A 17880-nucleotide genomic window follows, 5' to 3' on the forward strand; every position below is an offset into this window, starting at 1 on the left:
ACTTCTTATTAGGTTCCTGTTGCTGCTATAACAAATTATCACAAACTTGGTTGACAATAAGTCCAAACAACACACATTTATTATATTATAATTCTGGATATCAGAGCTCTAAAATGGACTCACAGGTCTGTGCTCCTCCTGAAATCTCCAGGAGATCATGTTTTCTTGTCCTTTCTCTAGGAGATCATGTTTTCTTGTCCTTTCCAGCTTCCAAAAATCACGCACACCCTTTGGCTGATAATCTCTTATTTCCCCTTCAAAGCCAACAGTGTAGCATCCTCAAATCTCTTTCCCTTTGCCCCTCTGTTTCTGCCTTCTGTCTGCCAAAAGATCTTTGTGGTTACACCACTGGGCCCACCTAGATATTCCAAGAAAATCTCCCCATCTCAGTATCCTTAATTTACTCAAATCTGCAAAGTTGATTTTGCCATATAAGGTAACATTTTCACACATTCCACAGATGAAGGTGTGGACATCTTTTAAGGACTATTATTCAAGCTACCACAACCTTTATTTTTCCTCATTATGTAGCAGCAATCCAAGATTTTCTTGGTAATCTCAATCAACCATCCCAAACAACAGAGCAAACTCCTTTTCTCCTTGTTGAGTCATTAGTATGGATAGTATCAAACTCATTATGTTGGTCAAAATAGTTTTAACTCCTAGTCTGATGGAACCATGACTGTTGCCTTGGGCACTACAATCTGCAAGTCTGTTAATTCCAAAGCTATAGTCAAAAGAAGCAATATTTCCAAAAGTAGATTATTAAGTGTAACAGAGAAAGAGATCTCTTTCTCTTATATCCTTTAGTTTCTAGGTTCATATTTTGTCAGTGGGGAAAGCAACACTATATATTGCCTCTGCTTTAAGAAGTAAATTGTGTCCTATAGAACAATAACCCATAAGGTGTCATACTCAGATGGAGTTCTGCTTGGGTCAACTGGAAGCCATTTTATTGTGAATAGGCTTTTGATAATATAAATGAATTCTAGGGGTGGGAGCTTATTGGTACATATCTTTTTTTTTTCTTAAAACTAGTTGTTTGTCTAGGGGTGATATCATGTGGACAATATGTTAACAAAAAGTCCAGTGGTGTGCTGTACTGATGACACTAGCTAATGAGAAACAATTGTTAAAATTTTAAGCATTTTGCTAATTGGTTACTAAACACAGCTATTATTAAATTTAAAGTTTAAAGTTGACAATAGGAAAATAATAAACCTTTACTGAGTTTCTTATCACTTCTGTTAAAAGGTTTAGTTTCCTAAGTCCATCCTTATACCTTGATAATTAGATTTGTAGCCATCTGTTTAGTTAATTTCTCTGATCAAAAAGGGTAACAAAACTTCTTTTATCATCCTAAGAGAGGTATGTAATTGTAGTGCAGAATCGGCCTGTAGGTTAAGCTCCCAAGGTGGTAGGAATACTGAGATGCTATGTCTCTAGGTATGAAGCCAAGACTTTGGAGAAATCTTTAGGTCATTGCTATACGTTACACGTTTGTTCCCTCCAAAACTTACATTTCATTGCCAGTGTAACAGTATTGGGAGGTGGGGCCTATAAGAGGTAGTTAGGCCATGAGGGCTCCACCCTTGTTGATGGGTTTAATGCCTTTTTTAAAAGGGCTTTTGGGAATAGTTTCTCTCCCTTTGCTCTTCTGCTTTTCTGTCATGTAGGGAAAAGTGTTTTTCCCCAGCATTCAGGGCATCTTGGAAATGGAGACTGGACATTCTGCAGGCACCAAGCTTGCCAGCGCCTTGATTGTGGACTTCCCAGCTTGCAAAACTATTAGAAATACATTTATGTTCTTTATAAACTACCCAGTTTCTGATATTTGGTTATAGCAACACAAAATGGACTAAGCCAGTCACAGGAGACAGTCACCTGAGATTTATCTGACGCTTGGAAAGATGTATTTGCATTCCAAAATGTTAGAAGAATGGCATTACTGTCTGTCTCCTCTTTGTCTGTCACCTATGGAGCAACTAGATACTTGAGTAGGACATTTGACCTGGCTTCCATCATTTCACTCCAGGAGTAAAATCTGGGGCAAGGGTAGGGGGAGGATATCCAATTAGCTTTAGTTTTATTTACTATATCATAATTGATAAGATATTTGTCTTTGATCTAGGACATCTGGTGTGTAAGCAGTCAAAATAAAATTAATAATGTTGAATATCAAAAATTAAACACATACAGTAAAGTAAAATATATTAAAAAGAAAGACAATACTCAAATCTCATCACTTCCTAATTGTTTTACTAAATTTACTATTTCCTATGGTCTTGAATTTATGTTCACCTATTATATCTGTATGGTGAAAATACTATAACAGTGTGCCACAATGTGTATGTCTTCTCAAGTCCAAGTGTAGTGGATGACATACTGGCCATAATAAGAGTAAAGTATGGAAATTGACAAACAGTAAAAATCATAACTATTTTTTGTTTGTTGGTTGTCTAAAATTGATGTAGAAAATGTTGATAATTCTGATTAAACTCAAAAGAATATTATGTCTGCAGCTATTACATTGTGAATAGAGGGGGGAACAAAATAAAATATTCCTCCCAAATTCAAACTCTGTTTTTTAAATTTAAGAAAGTAATCACTTACAACAGAACATATATTTTTGTTACTTCACTTTCATCTTATCGATGTAAAATACCAACCAACATTCATGTCTGAATGACATTCATTGGTTAGTTGCAATCATAGATGGGTTATGGATAAAAGAGCTTAGCATAAATTAGCAAACTCATTTTATATGATACAATTGGTTCTGTGAAATTTACCATAAAGAGTTTCATACATTATATTATTGTTTGTAAAATTTGTTCTATACATTCTTTCTATCAATATTACATATAATAAGTATGTGTATGAACATATAAACAAACTTTTATTGGCAAACTGGTTGTTAAGTATTTACCAGGATAACACTGATAAGAAAGCATTCTCAAAGCTCACTAACAACAATAATGGAAGAAAAGTTGTGAACATGAAGGCAAACCCATATGCAAAATACCAGTGTATTTCAGTGTCTTCTTCTTGATGAAGAAGTTTAATTAAGTCAATCTGGACCCTCAGGAAACTGGGCTGCATGGGGATCTCAGTGTTGGACTCTGCTATTGTCAGGAAGTTCAGCATAGCAGTAACTGGTGAGAGGTAGTTCATATGGTTGAGTTCATGCACAAATTCTATCCCTGCCACCTAAGTAGTCCATCTGACTGAATTAGGACTACGGAAAACTAGATCAGCTCTTTAAAAGGTAGCCTATCTTCTCAGGGGGTTAAAAAAATATTCAAAACCAAGGAATCATATACCTAGCAACATTAACCAACACTGTAATTAAGACATTAATCCAGGGATTTTCTTGCATATTTCACACTAAGTAGGATTAGACATTATAAGAAAAATGAATACAATTAAAAAGATTTTAGTGGGAAATTGACTGTCATTATCTTAGCTTATCATCTTATATAAAGAATTGAAATGATAATTTGCTGAGTGACTGTTGAAAATGTGTGGAAATGTTTTAAGAAAAGAATTATTTTTATCTGGAATGACGATTTTCTGAGCTGATACGAAGATGCACAATGCATTGATGAACTCCCTCAATGCCTCTATTTATGGACCTGCAAATTGTTCAGGTTTGTCAGAATTATATTTTAATTTTAAATTTTCTGTTAATGCTGTGGCTGTTGAGGAGGAATGCCAAGCATAGTAATAAAGATTATCTTTATTTCATAAAAGTTGTTTTAAAACCCATTAACATCTAATGTTCTTCAAGAAGAAGCATCTCAAATAAACTTAAATTGTAGAAACTAGTTGCTAATCAGAATTTAGCTCTTAATGCTAACAGAATATAATCTCCCCCTTTTTACATTTTGTTTACACAATGCTTTTCTGTGGTATTCAGTTTCTCTTAGGAATTCCTGATCATCTAAAACCTCCAGTTTCTCTCATACATATTTGCATGTCAAACATACGAATAAGTGATTGATGGAAATCGGTACTTATGAATCCTTTCCAAATATTATTTTGGGAATTATTAGTTTGAACTATAAAAAGTTGTGACGTTGTAGATCAAATGCAGTCTAATATTGACAATTTCTTATAGTTCAATTCAGTAGTCCATGTTCACGTTAGCATAAGAATTAGGTTGTGTAATTATTAAGAAGCAATTGCTTTTATACATATAAAATACAGTGGTGAGCTAAATTAATGCTCCCTATAATTTAAGTATCAGACTGAGGTGAAAAGTGACAATGGGGAGGTCTTGGACTTGGATTAGGTTCAAGAAACACATAAATTTTATTATTATATCCAATGAGGTATAATCTCACTCACATTAAACAAACTTGATTAGTTAAAAAAGAACTAACAAGTCACTAAAGATGGTGCAGCTTAGTACAAATTACTTGGGATATGTGCTGAAATGTTGAAATGGTTCCTTTCTTCAAGAAACAGAAATAAATTATTGAATGCCTCTTAATTAGACACTGTGCTAGACACTTTGTACAAAGATTTTCATTTAAATGTCAATAATCCCATGATATCTTGTTCTAACTCAGAAAAGAAAAATGAAGCAAAATAAATTGCCTAAAATGGCACCGCTTTTTAAGTAGCAGACTTGAGATTTGAATCCACATCCCACTGAGTTCAGAGCCCCTGTTCCTTTTGTCATTTGCAGAAGGAATTCAAATAAAATCACTAACAATAAAATATAATCACTTAGAGAAATCCAGCAAACAGTGATATAGAGAAAAAAAAAACCCACAAACTTATTTAAGAGAATTCTTAGCAAAGCAGAGAAAATGGATTGTATCACTGAAAGTTTGTCAGAACAGAGAGAATATTTCCCTGGATGCTGTAAGCATGTTTCCCCCAATAATCAGAAGCTTACAATTTGCCCAACTGTAAGATTACTATAAATGAGAGCTTAATGACCTGCGAAATATCATTTGAAAATGAAAGTTAGCTGTAAGTTGAAAAGCAAAAGCAGGAAGTACCTTTATAATCCTCCTCCTGTATCCATTTGGAATGCAATCAGCTCAAATACTCAAGTGGCATCTTCACAAATTTCTCACACACGTGAATGTAGTCTTTGAAAGGCAAGCTTCATCTTGAGAATTCCTGTTGCAGCTTGACTTACAATCTTCCCAAGAGGACACAAAAGAAAATCAAAATACTGTTAATAATAACACATTTCTAACTTTATGAAATAATTCCAAAATCTATAATTGCTCAGTAACATAATTATTTGCACAGTGGTATTAAACAAAATTGATTTAATAAAAATAAAACACTAATAGAAATTAAAATATCTTCTGCAGATATGCACTAGGACAACTATATTTACATGTAATATTTACATTTTCTAATAAAATAAGCTTAAGAAAATAATTTCATCTTCTAAGTAAAATTACAACTGTATGACTAAAGTTATAATTTGCAGCTTTTTAATTGTAGAATCCTATACAAGTACAATCAATATAAAAATGTACTTATGATTATAATGATTATGTCAGTTCAGCTACTATTAACATGACAAATATATGAAGAGGTAAATCTTATAAATTCTTTTTTATTCAGAAGATAAAAAAGTAAGTAAATATCAGAAGCCATAAATCAGAGTTACATGTTTGACCCTGCCTCTTTCAGCTATTTCTTCTTTTTTTTTTATTATACTTTAAGTTTTAGGGTATATGTGCACAACGTGCAGGTTAGTTACATATGTATACATGTGCCATGTTGGTGTGCTGCACCCAGTAACTCGTCATTTACATTAGGTATATCTCCAAATGCTATCCCTGCCCCCTCCCCCCACCCTATAACAGGCCCCAGTGTGTAATGTTGCCCTTCCTGTGTCCATGTGTTCTCATTGTTCAGTTCCCACCTATGAGTGAGAACATGTAGCGTTTGGTTTTCTGTCCTTGCAATAGTTTGCTGAGAATGATGGTTTCCAGTTTCATCCATGTCCCTGCAAAGGACATGAACTCATCATTTTTTATGGCTGCATAGTATTCCATGGTGTATATGTGCCACATTTTCTTAATCCAGTCTATCATTGATGGACATTTGGGTTGGTTCCAAGTCTTTGCTATTGTGAATAGTGCCGCAATAAACATACGTGTGCATGTGTCTTTATAGCAGCATGATTTATAATCCTTTGGGTATATACCCAGTAATGGGATGGCTGGGTCAAATGGTATTTCTAGTTCTAGATCCCTGAGGAATCGCCACACTGACTTCCACAATGGTTGAACCTGTTTATGGTCCCACCAACAGTGTAAAAGTGTTCCTATTTCTCCACATCCTCTCCAGCACCTGTTGTTTCCTGACTTTTTAATGATCACTATTCTAACTGGTGTGAGCTATTTCAAGCTGTCAAAATATTCTCCATAATTTGGAAACACTGTGAATCTTTGCAAACTCTTTGTATTCTGAAGTGAATGTCTGTACTTCATATATACAAACCTCAAATATACAAACCTTAATCTGCGGTTCTCAACATTTTACTCATTCACCAAGGTTCAAACCATGAAAACTTTCAGCCAGAAGTAATAACCCAATTATCAAATACCAATATGCCTCTTTATTATGGTCCTCATCACCTTTTTCCTTCTATAACTATTTGTGAAAAAGTCTTTTATTATTTCACATTTGTTAAATCTTTGAATCTAGGAATATTTCCTCTTGCATATTTATGCTTACACATAGAAAATATACATTTTCTATAAATGAATGTTTTAATACATTAAATGCTTTAAATATGTTGTTTTAATTGGCATACCACCCTGAACCTTATTTGCAATAATGAGTTCAAGTTGAGCTATTTATCTGTATTTTTCATTAAAATTATTCTTTATAAAAACAGTTACATTGCTTTTTAGTAATATGAAGAGTCCAGCTTCCCTCACCCTAGGAGTGATGGTAAAATGGAAGTGTCACTTTTTACTTAATACATAGGAAATTACACCTCAATAGGCAGTATAGCACTCTGCACTTGACAATACTCAAATAAAAGTATGTAAAAAGTATTATCAGTAGTAAATAGCACCAACACACATTAGGTCTGCAGTACCAATGGACCCAGATAGATTGATGATGCATATGACCTAAGCATTCCCCAAACTATCCACTATCATAAGATACCCCTGTTCCTAGGCAACAACATTTCTCATATTTGTCCCTAACATGTGGTTCTCTGCATTACTGATGAACCTGAAATGTTATATGCATATTAGTCATTTCCATTTCCCCTTTGATTGACTAGAATAAAGACATTCTCAGATATGCCAGCATTACTAAAAACTGAACTTAATGCATACTTTCTTAGTATGATATTGGGGGACTCATTAACCAAAAACCGAATGAATGAATCAATGAAAACAGAAATACAGGGGACGCAAGGATCATGGGATCTTACTCAGGAGAATAGAAAAGGAGGTGCTCAGCATGTTGCTAAAGGTAAGGACCAGGCCTATAAATGGGCAGCAGAGTTAGCAATCAATCCAAACAAGGAGACCAAGGGTGCAAGGCAGGTCTCTCCCAAATACACAGGTGGATATATGCCCTGAGGTACTTTAGCATTAAAGGAAATTTTGCCTACTCCTGGGGGTAAATTAATGATAGATTCATAGAAAAAAAGCTAATGAATAAATGAGGTATACATTTATTTCAATTGGTTAAAAAAAAAGCTATGCTATGATTACAAATATAATCCATGCAGCTCAAAAGTAGATAGCCTACACAGTCACAATAATCAATCAAGACTAAAGTTGAATTAGTAAGTCACCATAGGGTCTGATGAAAAATAAAGAACAAAAAACAATTAAAATTTTTATTTGTACCATAGTGTGAAATTGTGGCTATATATATGTGTTTGTTTTTGTTTGCATTTATTATTTGTTACTTTCTATTTTTGTTTTTACTTTATTAATATCTTAAATTTTAAGTGTATGATACAGTATTGTTAACTATGATCAAGAATGTGGTGTGCTTGTTTATAATGTGTGTGAACAAATGGTTAGGTATATGGAGGAAGACAAGAAAACAAACACTCCTCTTGCATTGTAAAAAGACAATAAAACCTAATCTACAAAAAAGCTATGGAATAAATATATTATTTATTTATACTTTCATAAATTTGGAAGTAAATGTCAGAAGAAACAACTAAAGATTTGAAGGTGACTGCCTTTGAGCATAGGGAAGGTAGGCTGCTATTTTAGTTTAGTATTTTGGGATTATTTCTAAAATGTTGTAAGCACCTGTGCAGTGATTCATCTGAGATAATTCTATGAGCCTTGGTATAAAGGTCCAATTCTCCAGAGGAGATTTGCGTTTGTTCAAAGTGTTTGAAACCTACGACCTCATTAAGTTACTTTCCTAGGTTGGATGTTTTTTGATACCACCTATGTAGAGGGAATTTAAACTCCAGTTTCATACGAGGGCAGCTTATACTCATGAATTCTCAGGAGTGACTTTCATTCTACAAACAAGTGACAAAGCTGTGGCAAATTTGCTAAACATCTCTTTTTACAGAATAGATTATTTTTAGTTTCTTTGACACTGAGATTGCAGACCTTCAGAGGTCTTTCAGTGGGGTTATTATTCTGTTTTTCTCTCTTGCACAAACACTAGATTTTAGTTGTTTTCATTGTTGCAACCATTAAAACTCCAGTTTTTTAAGGCAGATGCCCTTAGGGCAGCTACAGATTCAACACACTCTTACTAAACTGAACTGATGCTTCTGGCTTATTCTTCTCCTCTGAGGCGTGTGCTTACTTTCTCCACTTAGATATGTATTTTAAAAAGATATTTTTAAACATTTTATTAGCATTTAAAGTATTTTTATAACAAATTTATTAAGATATGATGCACATATTATCTAGTATTTTAATTGGTTTATTACAGGAATATTTGCCGAATATTTAATTTCATTAATTGTTGGAAATAGGAGACTTTAGTGTTGGATTATTTTCTTCTATGTATTTTCTCTCCTCTTCATTTTTTCTAGATTTGTCTGAAATACAACTGCCAACACTGATCCTCTAAATTCCTATCTCTTCCCTATTTTTTTTCTTCTCCTTTTCTTTTTAAACCTATCTCTTGGATTTCTTCAGCTTTTTTCTACACTCTTTCTACTCTTTTTTTTCTGCTCCCATAATTTTGATTCCAAGAATCCTTTCTTGTTTCTGAATGTTCCTTTTTATATCATTCTATTTGTACTTCATATATGCAATATCATCTCTTATATTTCTAAGAATGTTATAACCTCTGGAAGTTTTAAAAAATTTTAGCTTGCTTTGTTTGCTATCTTTCTTTGATATAAGAGGCTGTTTGAAAGATCTATGGGTATATGGTTATTCATTCACGTTTAAGTGTGAAAACCTTGAGTGAAAGAATGTGGTTTTGCTAACTTGGAAGTGGTAGTGTTAGTGCTTTAGAAAAGTATGGCAGAGCAATGTGTCTTGCCTTTTTCTATTAAAAATAAGTAATTCCATTACCTGAATATTAAACTGTTTAGTTTCTCCATAGAGGAATCTTCCACTCTGTTGCCTAAATGCATAGGTCTGGTTGACAGCTTCTAGATGATGAGTAGGAGAAGTGATCCACAGTCTTGTTATATACTATGAATGTAGACATGTACTTAACTTGTCTGCTTTCAATAAGGAGACTCAATCATTGCCCTTTATTGTGACTGACGTTTTAAATGAAGAAACTTCTTTTCAATTTCTCCATAGTATAAACCTTTCTTGTATTTTCAGGGTAGGATAATAGTAGTCACTTGACTATTCAAAATGGAAAAGGCAATCTAAAATTGTCAACATATCATTCTATTTTCAGCCCTACTTTTTCCCAGCGCCCACTACACAGAAGTAACCAGGGCCTAGACTGTTGGATATTGTAGATAGGACAAGCAAATATTCTTCTTGTCAGTTTCCCCCTTTGCCACACACGTGTTTTAGCATTCCTAGCTTAAAGTCAGCGACCACTTTCTCAATTACTATCATCCTCCAAAATTATGTTAACATGGCTCATCTAGCAGTGTGTTTTCTCCCATTCTCTTTGTTGCTGTGCACTTATACCACTGCTATTCATTCAATATTATTTTAGTATAATTTTGCAAAAGATTAGAAGGCAAACATTTAATCAATCCACAGTGTTTAACTGGGAGTATACAAACTAATTTTCATTTCTCTAGTGGTCACATGTGTAACTATTTAAGACCCATATTTGTGATGTTTAGGTTTCTGGATTATTTCACTTAGCATGTTCTCATTCATATGTGGAGGATAAAAGAAGTTGATCTCATAGAAGTAGAACAGAAAAAGTAAAACAGAAGATACTAGGGTTTGGGAAGGGTAAGGGTAAGGCGGCTAGGAATAGGGTTAGATTTGTTAAAGGATACAAAGTTACAGCTAAATTGGAGGAAAAATTTCTAGTGTTCTATAGCACTGTAGGATGACTATAGTTAAAAATAACTTATTAAATAGTTTCAAATAGGTAGGAGAAGGATATTGTGTTCCCAACACAAATAAATGATACATGTTCAAGATGATGGATATGCTAATTACCCTAATCTGTGCATCATACATTATTTGTATCAAAACATCACTATGTACTGCTAAATATGTAAAACTACTGTATGCCAATTACAAAATACCCATATTTATGGTTATTTATCTTTGCCAAATTTTTAAGCTTATTACTATCCATATTGTCTATGAGACCACAAGAATCCCAACAAACTCCCACCTCCCTCTGGTCCTCTACTATCCTCTTCACCTCCTGCTGCCACCTCCCACACACACGTATTGATATCACTCATGAGTTTTAATTCTGGATCATTACCATTTATGTGGTTGGAGAGTGAATCAGAGGTAGAGAGATGGCAAATCCTTAGCAGAAATTTGCTTTTGCTTAGTTATTAACTCACTCTTCCTTCAATTAGCTAGTAATGTCCTCCTGGATTTATGGCTCTTTTTGAGTATTTCTTTAATGAGTATTCCAAAGAAGAATTTTGTGTGATAAAACATCTAATTTTAAAAAAAAATAAATGAGTGTCTTTATTTCAGGCTTGCATTTGAATAATATTCCAGAAATATATGTAAAATTGCAAGTTTGAATTTTTTATCCAAATTCTTTCAAATCTTACTTTGTTTTCTTCTTCCATTCTGTTCCCCTCACACTGTTCTTATGACAGTGATGCTGCTGAAAAATCTAAGTCAATGTACAGCTTGTTCCCTCATTATTTTTTTCTTTCATGGGATCTTCATGATAATTTTTGGCTTTGAAGTTTATAAGACATTGAATTTAGATATGAATGTTTTGATGTATTTGGACTAAATTTTTTTTAATTCTCTCATTGTTTATATATTCCATGAGCTTGGGAAAGCTTAAAATAATGACTTCATCTAATATTTCTCCTTTCTGTATTTTTCTTTTTCCTACTTGTTTGGTTTGTTGACACTTGTATTTCAAATCTCCACTTTTTTTAACTTTTATTTTGCATTTTTTTACTTGGTGACCTCCTCCTAATGCCCTCTTTCAAGAGTTCCTCAGTCTGATCTTTTAACTCCTGAATTCACTTTTTTGTTGAACTATACTGTTAATGAACTCCTCTGCTGACTTATTTACAACTTTTGTATGCAATAGCTCAAGTTGATTATTTTAATGACTTCCTGGTCCTGCTTTGTTTTTCTGTTATCTTTTTTAGTCATTGAGGGCATTTATTATGCATATTTAAAAATCTTACTCTCTGAGATCCATTAATTTTGTGTAATGTCATATAATTTTAAGGAGAGAAAAGTAAGCCTCAGGGCAGTTTCTGGTGTTAACTACAGGCAAGCCTCACCCCATTTCTACCCTCTTCTACTAGGTAATATTCTCTCAGGTAACTGCCCTTGATCTCCAATTCTTTGTTTGTTCTCTTCCAATAGTTGCTCTTCTGGATTTTAAAAATGTAATCTTTATAATGGGTAGAGAGAAGGAGGGAACACTTCCTCTTGGCCCCTCTGCCAGGTACTAAGTTGCCAAGGTTTACCTACAAAACTGGCAACTGTCACAAGGCTTGCAATGTGGACACAAGCGAAAGAACAAGAGCAAACTCTTCCCCACTAGCCTTTTGCTTTTCCTAGGAATCCAGCTCTCTTCATTCCCTCTTCACACTCTTAGCAGCTACCTTTGGCTTCTACAAATTTATCTCCATTCAATTCTCATGTTAGCTTGCAGGATATGTCAAATTCACCAACATTTCTTTAATATCCTCAGCATTATATTCAGAGAAGTGACTCAGCAAAAGCCTATGCTATTTGGCCATTTGTCTATGATTAAAAATGTAAATTTACATCACAGTCACTCTATATGCCAAATGATTATTTCAGACAAAGAGTGCTATAGAATTAAAAACCTAAAAGAAGTAGGATTAGCATACAATCTACATAATGCCCAATATGTCAAACTCATATCCAAAAGAGCTACAAAATAAATACATAAATAAAGAAACAGACAAACAAATGCAGGATAGGAGACTCCCTAACACTTAAAAATAACTGAGAGGCCCCCAGCCATCGACATTCCTACCATGGGCTCATAATTCTAGCCACGGGGTAGCCCCTCAACCTTCATGGGCCCTGAGACTAACATAGACAGCCCCCTTGAAAACACACTAAGGCATTGCTGCAGAGAAGAAGCTGACACTGGGTCCCCAAAATCCTTGAGTCCTAAGTAGTAACAGCACAATGCCCCAGTGGTGGGACAGGAGCCCAGCCCCCACCATTCTGTGTCCTGCCCTGCAACCAGGGCTGAGACAGGAGCCATGGACAGCCATCCCACACACTAACACCCACTATTGCAGAAGGGCAGCCATGCATTTTTATGCATGCGGAGGACAAATTCCACTCTACACAACCAGTGCAGACTGCACAAGTGAAGCCCATCTCCCTCACCCGCCCCTCCAGCTTCCTGCCTACAGCTGATCCCAGGAAAAGCAACTCTGCCCTTCATAGGAGCAGGGCCACAGCACAGTCACTGCCATCTCCACCTGAGCATTCCACCAGGGACCTAGGGCTCACCCTGCTTCTGCATACCAAGGCCAGCCTCTATATACACCACCAGGGGACCTGAGGGCGCAGTCTGGCCTGGTTCTACGCTTCCAATAGTAGCCAAGTACACCATCCACAGGCCTAGGGATATTTACCTGTGACACCTGAGCATTCCCCCTGGAGTCTAAGATCAGACCCACTAAACCTGCTACTACCATTGCAGCTGGTATTCACCCATGTGCACCATGTGTGCACCTGGGGATAGTCCAGCCCAACCCATTGTAGTCACCACCAACACCAGCATGGACCACTTGGGTTTCAGGAGGCTTTCTCACCACTGCTACTGCCATCACTCACATTATGCCCACTGTCCAGGGGCTCAAGCCCAGCCCACTAATGTCATTCCAGGCACCTGCGCAAGCCACTTGGAAGCTCAGAAATTGGATGACATGGACCTACTAATACCAGGGCCAGCATATGCTGCCATGTGACCCAAGAACAGGTACACTGAGCTCAATGCTGCCACCACTGAGGCCCAAAGGCTGGCCAACCTGGTGACCTAGTTCCAAGAAAAACCTCACCACTGCCTCCTCTAACAACTGCACCCCAAGCCACCAGTTAAGTCACAGACACCACTGATGCTCTTTATAGCCAAAAAAGTAATACAGAGACTACACTACTGTACCCAATATCAAAGCCAAAGTGTCCTATCTAACCAGCATAATAGATGCATCTTCAGGAAAAACTTTTCCCCTATGACAGCAAATTCAAAAAACTGAACGAAGTGACTGTTATGCCAAATGTGCAGTTATCAAAGTAAGAACACAGGAAACATGAAAAAGCAAGAAAATATGACATCTCCAAAGGAACACAATGATCCTCCAGCAACAGATCCCAATCAAAAAGAAACCCTGGATAAAGATTGAAACTTTGATACTAAAGATGCTCAGGGAAATAAAAAGCATTTGGGAAAACAACACAAAAATTCAGAAAAACAATTTGGGATATTAATGAATTTACTAAAGAAATAAATATAAAAAAGAACCACGAAACCAAGAACCACAAAAAGTTCCACCAAAAAGTGAGAATATGCAATGTTTGTCTTTTTGTGCCTGGCCTATTTCACTTAACATAATGACCTCTAGTTTTATCCATGTTGTTGCAAAAGAATTTTCTTCTTTTTTATGGCTGTGTAGTATTCCATGATGTATATATACCACAATTAATTTATCCACTCATTAGTCAATAGGCACTTAGGCTGGTTCCATATCTTTGGAATTGTGAATTGTACTGCAATAACATATCACGTGCAGGTGTCTTTTTGATGCAATGACTTCTAATCCTTTGGGTGTATCTCAGTATTGAAATTGCTGGATCAAATGATAGATCTACATTCAGTTCTTTAAGAAATCTCCCTACTGCTTTCCACAGTGATTGTACTAATTTACATTCCCATCAGCAATATATAAACATTCCCTTTTCACCACAACCGTGCCACCATCTATTGCTTTTTGACTTTTTAATGCCATTCTGGCTGGGGAAAGGTGGTATGTCATTGTGGTTTAAAATTGCATTTCCCTGATGATTAGTGATGTTTAACATTTTTTCTGTTTTTTGGCCATTTCTACTTCTTCTTTTGAGAAATGTCTATTCATGTCATTTTCCCACATTATGATGGAATTATTTGTTGTTTTTTTTTATTGCTGGTTTGAGTTTCTTATAGATTCTGGATATTAGTCTTTCGTTGGATGCACAGTTTACAAATATATTCTCCCATTTTATGGATTGTTTGTTTACTCTAATAATTATTACTCTTGCTGTACAGAAGCTTTTTAGTTTAATTAGGCACCATTTATTTATTTTTGGCTTTGTTGCATTTGCTTTTGGGATCTTGGTTATAAACTCTCTGCCTAGGCCAATTGCCAGAAGAGTTTCTCCTAGGTTTTCTTCTAGAATTTTTGTGGTTTCAGAACTAAGATTTACGTTTTTGATCCATCTTGAATCGATTTTTGTATAAGGTGAGAGACAGTAATTCAGTTTCATTCTTCCGCAAGTGGCTCTCCAGTTTTCCCAGCGCCATTTATTAAATAGGGTATTCTTTTTCCAATTTGTGTTTTCATATGCTTTGTCAAAAATCAGTTGGTTGTTAGTATTTGGCTTTATTTTTGGATTTTCTATTCTGTTCCCTTGGTCTATTTGTCTGCATTTATATCAGTACCATGCTGTTTTGGTAACTATAGCCTTATAGTTTAATTTAAAGTCAGGTAATGTGGCCAGGTGTGGTGGCTCATGCCTGTAATCCCAGCACTTTGGAAGGCCAAGGTGGGTGAGTTATTTGAGGTCAGAAGTTCCAGACCAGCCTGACCAACATGGCAAAACCCCATCTCTACTAAAAATACAAAAATTAGCCAGGCATGGTGGCAAGCGCCTGTAGTCCCAGCTACTCAGGAGGCAGACACAGGAGAATCGCTCAAACTCAGGAGGCAGAGGTTGCAGTGAGCCAAAATCGCACCACTGCACTCCAGCCTGGGTGAAAGAGAGACTCCGTCTCAAAGAAAAAAATAATTAATTAATTAAAAAATAAAGTCAAGTAATGTGATGCCTCTAGATTTGTTCTTTTTGCTTAGGATTTCCTTGGCTATTTGGGCTCCTTTTTGCTTCCATGTGAATCTTAGTATTATTTTTTCTAATTATGTAAAAAGTTATGTTGGTATTTTGGTAGGAATTACATAGAATCTGTATATTGCTTTGAGCAATACGGTCATTTTCATGCTATTGATTCTTCCACTCCATGAACATGGAATGTGTTTCTATTTGTTTTTGTCATCTATGATTTCTTTCACTAGTGTTTCATAGTTCTCCTTACAGAGATCTTTCACCTCCTTAGCTAAGAATATTCTTAGATATTTTAATTTTTTGCAGCGATTGTAAAAGGATTTGAGTTATTGATTTTTCAGGTTGGTTGTTAGTGTGTAACAGTGCTACTTATTTGTGTACATTGATTTTGTAACCTGAGATTTACTGAATTTTGTTTATCAAATCTAGGAGTCTTTTGGAGGGGTCTTTTGGGTTTTCCAGATGTATGATCATATTATTGGTGAACAGTGATAGTTTGACTTCCTGTTTTCCAATTTGAATGCTCTTTATTTCTTTCTCTTGCCTGATTGCTCTGGCTAGGTCTTTCAGGACTATGTTGAATATAAATGGTGAAAGCGGGCATCCTTGTCTTTTTTCAGTTTTGAGGGTTCCTTTCGGAGTTGATTTTTAGTTTTATTTCACTGTAGTCTAAGAAGATACTCGATATGATTTTTATTTTAAAAATTTATTGAGACTTGTTTTGTGGCCTATCATATGGTCTATCTTGGAGAATGTTCTATATGTTGATGAAAGTAATGTATATTCTGCAGCTCTTGGGTAGAATGCTCTGTAAATATCTGTTAGGTTCATTTGTTCTACAGTGTAGTTTAAGTCCATTGTTTCTTTGTTGATTGTCTCAATTATCTGTCTAGTGCTGTAAGTGGAGTGTTGAAGTCCTCCACTATTACTGTGTGGCTATCTCATTTCTTAGGTCTAGAAGTAATTGTTTTATGAATCTGAGAGATCCAGAGTTAAGTGCATATAGTTTTAGGATTGTAATATCTTCTCGTTGGATGTATCCTTTTATCATTCAATAATGACTTTGTCATTATTATTGCATTAAAATCTGTTTTATCTGATACAAAATAGCTACTCCTGCTTGTTGTGGTTTCCATTTGCATGGAATACCTCTTTCCACTCCTTTACCTTGAGTTTATATGAATCCTTATGTGTTAGGTGAGTCTCTTGAAGACAGCAGATAATTGGTTTGTAATGTTTTAATTCATTCTGACAACGTGTATCTTTTAACCATTTAGGGTATTTACATTCAATGTTAATATTGAGAGATGAAGTACTGTTCCAGTTATCATACTGATTGTTATTTTATTTATTGTGTTATTATTTTATAGGCCCTGAGAGTTTTATGCTTTACAGAGGTTCTATTCTTGTTTATATCAACTTTTTATTTCAAGATTCAGAAGTCCTTTTAAGCATTTCTTGCAGGGCTGGTCTAGTAGTGACAAATTCCCTCAGCACTTGTTTGTCTGGAAATAATTTCTCTTTCATTTATGAAACTTAGTTTTGCTAGGCATTTGACTGGCATTTATTCTGTTTAAATAGTCTAAAGATAGGATCCCAATCTCTTCTGGCCTGCAAGGTTTCTGCTGAGAAATCTGCTGTTAGTCTGATAGATTTTCCTTTATTTCCTTCACAGGTTACCTGATACTTTTGTCTCACTGCTCTTATAGTTCTTTCCTTCATATTAACTTTAGATAGCCTGGTGACAAGATACCTTGGTGATATCCTTTTTGTAATGAATCTCCAAAGAGTTCTTTGAGCTTCTTGTATTTGTATATCAAAATCTCTAGCAAGGCCAGGGAAATTGTCCTCAATTATTCTCTCAAATAACTTTTTCAATTTTTTTGCCTTTTCTTCTCCCTCAGGAAACCAATTATTTTTAAGTTTGGCCATTTTACATAATGCTATATCTCTTGGAGACTTTGTTCATTTCTTTTGATTCCTTTTTCTTTATTTTTGTCTGACTGTGTTAATTCAAAACCCTTGTCTTTGAGCCCTGAAAGTCTTTCTTCCATCTGCTCTAGTCTATTGTTAAAACTTTGCACTGCATTCCATAATTGCCTAAATGTGTCCTTCATTTCTAGAAGTTCTGATTGTTTTTTCTTGAAAATATCTATCTTTTTAGAAAAGTTTTCATTCATATCCTGAATTATTTTTTAATTTCTTTATGTTG

The 17880-nt window shown here is 35.1% G+C and overlaps 1 long non-coding RNA gene across 1 annotated transcript in view; it reads right to left on the reverse strand.

Moving 5' to 3' along the window:
- Positions 1-17880, reverse strand: part of LOC129135757 (uncharacterized) — a 228936-nt gene that overhangs the window by 163085 nt on the left and 47971 nt on the right. The window contains exon 3 of the long non-coding RNA XR_008536808.2: positions 5013-5158. This is a non-coding gene — a long non-coding RNA (uncharacterized LOC129135757). The remainder of the gene's footprint in view (positions 1-5012; positions 5159-17880) is intronic.

Source organism: Pan troglodytes, chromosome 7, assembly GCF_028858775.2.
Source record: "Pan troglodytes isolate AG18354 chromosome 7, NHGRI_mPanTro3-v2.0_pri, whole genome shotgun sequence".
NCBI classification, from domain to species: domain Eukaryota; kingdom Metazoa; phylum Chordata; class Mammalia; order Primates; family Hominidae; genus Pan; species Pan troglodytes.